Genomic DNA, 4948 nt, shown 5'->3' with positions numbered 1-4948 from the left:
ACCTGAAGTCTTGGAGCAGCATTTTTTATAAACTGATTACTACTTTTGCGCTACCATTTTATAAGAAGTGTATTTTAGGGTAGTTATCCAGTCACAGTGTAAGTACAAACAGTTGTGCAAAATGCTGATTATACGTTAGTGCACATTTACATAGTGTGTCAGTGATAAACCTGGATTCTTATTCTACCCTGCCAGAGAGTGCAGCAAGAATTTAATCTTTGAGAATTAAATTGCCGCTCTTCTTTAGTAGCCTAGGAAATACACCTGTATATAAATACTAAAGTGAGTTTCAAGTGTATTATTTCCCTTCTGGAATGTGAGTTTTAGAAACCTATTTCCAAGTCATTGCTGCTGGAAACTTTTAAACAGATCTGAAAACTGGAGTTCTCTCCCTCATCTCTGTAGTTAGTACAGATCTACCTAAAAGTAGCTTAATTCCTGTAGCTTGTCTCTAGAACGGATCAGTCCTGTATATACGGATACCTTGTGATTTGCTTTGTCATTAAAAGATGCTTCTCTTGTCAAGGGTAACTTAGTACAATTTTTAAGGTTTTATAAACCTAGAGTTTTAGCTTGCTGCAAGTGAAGTGTATTGTCCATAAAGTATGATATACAAGTGGCATTTTCAGGGCCACTAGCAATTATAGTTTCAACTTTCTGTTGATAGCTTAATCAGCAACAGAACAGTTTAGTTAAGAAATCGGTGGCAGTATTAGTCTAGCTTCGTTTTTATCAATTTTTGTTCCTGTTTGTTAAAACTGCCTCTTTCATTTCCTTATGTGGACTTGCCTCTCCAGGTATGTAATCTGGCAAGAGTGGGTCTTTGAATCTTCTATCACATTTACAGCCTTAAGTGAAATTGGGGGTGGGGGGAGTGTCAGGGGTAAGGGAGAAACAAAACAAGAAACCACCACAAAAATCCTTGAAAAAGTAAAGCAAAATATGTTAAAACCTGAGTTGGTGAAGATACTTCAGATGTATTAAACATTTCTATAAAGCATGAATTCCATTCAAGTGCTCTGGAAGTACCTTCCTTTGATATTCCACTTTATAGAATGTGCAAATTTGAAGTTGGTAAATGTTAACTTAGCAAAAGGTGTGAGAAATGAGTCTTTCTTTCTTTGGCACAGATTTCTAAATAGTTATGATTCTAGTATTTTTGTAGCCAAATTGCGTAAGTTCACTTTTTTAACAAAAACAACATACACACAAACTTATTTTAGTGATAGGTACACTTAACCTACAGAATGTTAAGGATGACAGTAACAGAATTACTAGAACAAGGACATTCTGATACAAGACTACTTACGTTTTCTTTCTCAGACTGCTACAAATAAGGTAAATCTTAAATGTTATATGGAGCTAAAAGTGTAGTTGTTCTTAGTTTGTCCCTTGGGGTGGCATACTGGAAAAGCTTTGATAGAGGTGTTTGTATTAAATGCATGTGTAATATATGCCCTCTTACTGTCTTTACTGCTAGGCCGTAGTTAACCATCTGCCCTATCCAAATTAAAAACTAAACACTAGAAGGCAGAACAATGTAGTACTGTCACTAGTCCTAACTGTAGTTGAGGAAGTTGTATTTTGAATTGGACTAATTTGCTAGCACTTGTGTAGAGAGGGAAATAGGAGTACTACTTGCCCTGCTATAGTAGTTACTGAAGGGTCATTCCCGCTTTATGTTTTAGGGAGTTAAGGCAAACTATACTGCTGTTGCAAGATCTGCCCTTACATGTACAGTGCATCATTTAATAGCTGTTTGAAATGTAAAACTGATGATTCCTTGTACTTTTTAGCAAAGCTCACCCAGGGTTTGTGTATATTAAATCAGAATAAGCAAGAAAAGGAACAAAACAGGCTTGGCAGCAGCATCAAAATCTGTCCTAATGAAGTGAAGTTTGACATCAGCCTGAAACTAACAAATAAACCAAGGTATACTCTAACTATCATAACCTTAGAACAGATAATATGTATCATCTAGGTCAAGTTGAAAGTGGATTGTTGTGGTCTGTGTGTCATAAGGCAAGATAATTCCTGTATGATGAGGCAAATTTAAGTTCCCTGCTTCAGTTGCATGTCTGACAACATCTGGGAGGGATCACTTAGCTAATGGCATTTGATTCTACAGACCTGTCTGTAGGTTAAGTTATAGAAATCCTTTTTTTCAGTGCAGTTTATTAAAAATGTCATTTGTTGATTACAGAATACATGGTGACAGCCATAAACTCACTTATTTAGAGACCTGCTTGATTTAAGATAATCTAGTTGAAGATGCAAGTTGCAGTCTATCAGAGATCTATAAGGAACAAACTATGTGGGAGTTTATTTTTTTTAAATCCAAAATGAATGCTCCAGCACTTACTGGTCCTTCAGCATGAACATTGAATTTTCACTGTTGTCATAAGAAAAAACATGTTTTGAGGTCTTCATGTGGTGCTACTGAAGTAGTTGTATGACTTGTGAATGGAATTTCAGTGCATTTAGCGTCCCTCTTGTTAGAGGGTAAAGAGCATCATAGGATCTGCAGAAAAAAAAATTGGAGCATTCTACTGGTATAAAATGCATTTTGAGTTCAGTAATTCATTTTGACACATTGCTTTCCAGCAATGAAGGAGTTTATGAATCTGCTTCATCTCTGTGTGGTGTGCTTACGAAGTTAGAAGTTACGCCTGCAGTTCAGAGAATATCAGAGATTAATTTCACTAGGCAATTAAACAAAACCACAAAACAAACAAAAAAAACCCCAACCAACCCAAGAATCCATTAGCTGTACTGTTAGTCTAGACTTTGTACTCATTCAGTTTCTTAGTTTGGAATTAGATCTCACATCCTGTTAGTTCCCAGGAGCAACCAGTAGCACAGCTGTGGATGACTAAAGCTCTCCTGCATTGTTTTTGCCGTGCTGGTGCTTCAGGAGAGCTGTTGCCTAGCTTTCATTTACCTCCAGATGTAAAGGCTGCAGCGGATCTTAAGCCCCATGGCACTTCTCATTTTGTAAAGCTGCTGGCCTTTCACAAAATCCTTTTGTTAAGGAGATCCTGCAGGTCCCACCTGTACTTTTCCGACTTGTACTTGCTGACTTGAAGCATTTCTGTATGAATTCCCAACTGGCACCTCCAGTTCCAAAGCAGCTTGTTAGTGGTGGTCGTGCAGTCAAACTAAATCAACTCAGTTTTGCTGTTGCTTTTGCAACCCTGCCTCTTCCTAGCTTTGTGGTAGAACTGCGTGTGGGTGTTTCCCCTGCCTTAGTAAGAAGGTGTTAGAGGAGTGGGTGAGAAGTACCTTTTGTTAAGGCAAGTACTGTAGTACAGTTTTTCAAAATATCCATTAAAAAGTCCTGCCCTTCCTCTACTCAAGCTTAAACCTTCCTAGGCCTCTAGAGCAGCTTTATGCTGTTGTTACAGCTTCTGTAGCAGTGCTGTTTCTCCTGCGTGTTTGGTCTTAGAGAGTCAGTCCATGTGACAGGTTATTGATAATAGCAACTACAGGAAAAGGCAGCAACAGTTGCATCGCAACTAAGTGGTGCAGTTAGAGAACTGTTGCTGGGACACACCTCTAAATGTGAATAAAGAAAATGTCTAATAGAATCACAGAATGTTAGGGATTGGAAGGGACCTCAAAGATCATCTAGTCCAATCCCCCTGCCAGAGCAGGAACACCTAGATGAGGTTACACAGGAAGGTGTCCAGGCGGGTTTTGAATGTCTCCAGAGAAGGAGACTCCACAACCTCCCTGGGCAGCCTGTTCCAGTGTTCCGTCACCCTCACTGAGAAGAAGTTTCTTCTCAAATTTAAGTGGAACCTCTTGTGTTCCAGCTTGAACCCATTACCCCTTGTCTGACTGTTGGTTGTCACTAAGAGCCTGGTTCCATCCTTGTGACACTCACCCTTTATATATTTATAAACATTAATGAGGTCACCCCGCAGTCTCCTCTTCTCCAAGCTAAAGAGACCCAGCTCTCTCAGCCTTTCCTCATAAGGGAGATGCTCCACTCCCTTAATCATCTTTGTGGCCCTGTGCTGGACTCTCTCCAGCAGTTCCCTGTCCTTCTTGAACTGAGGGGCCCGGAACTGGACACAGTGTTCCAGATGAGGTCTCACCAGGGCAGAGTAGAGGGGAAGGAGAACCTCTCTTGACCTACTAACCACTCCCCTTCTAATATACCCCAGGATGGCATTGGCCTTCTTGGCCACAAGGGCACAGTGCTGGCTCATGGTCATCTTGTTGTCCACCAGGACCCCCAGGTCCCTTTCCCCTACACTGCTCTTTAATAGGTCATTCTCCAACCTATACTGGAACCTGGGGTTGTTCCTGCCCAGATGCAAGACTCTACACTTGCCCTTGTTATATTTCATTAAATTTTTCCCTGCCCAACTCTCCAGCCTGCCCAGGTCTCTCTGGATGGCAGCACAGCTTTCTGGTGTGTCAGCCACTCCTCCCAGCTTGGTGTTATCAGCAGACTTGCTGATAGTACACTCGATTCCCTCATCCAAGTCCCTGATGAATATATTGAATAATACTGGCCCCAGAATAATTTAATTTCTTGAAAGCTTTGAAATTAGTATTACTGGGAAGAGTACAATTTTATCTTTGAAAGAACATGTAGTTACGAAGATATAACGCTAATTGCATAGCTGGAGGAAAAAGGTGTTATTTCTTCTGAGTAGAAGTGCTTACTTTGTTACCTGCTGGCTTTCTTTAAGTTTTCAGAGTTTCTTAAGCAAAACAGCAGAAGTGTCAAGAAGATAAATAGGCGCTATTGTGAGCAAGTAGAGTGTCCAAAGCCAAATTTATTGTGAAGTGAGCTCAGTTTGGTCAGATGCTACCAGGTAGCATCTGTGTTTCGAGGACACTTTGTGTATTGAAACTGTACCCCTATCTTGCTTTTTAGTTCTCTGGATTAACTAGTTAGAAGTTTACTACATAAACAATGTGGTTTAGGTTGCTT

This window comes from Caloenas nicobarica, chromosome 3, assembly GCF_036013445.1.
Source record: "Caloenas nicobarica isolate bCalNic1 chromosome 3, bCalNic1.hap1, whole genome shotgun sequence".
Lineage (NCBI taxonomy): Eukaryota > Metazoa > Chordata > Aves > Columbiformes > Columbidae > Caloenas > Caloenas nicobarica.
Note: the sequence above shows the minus strand (reverse complement) of the source record.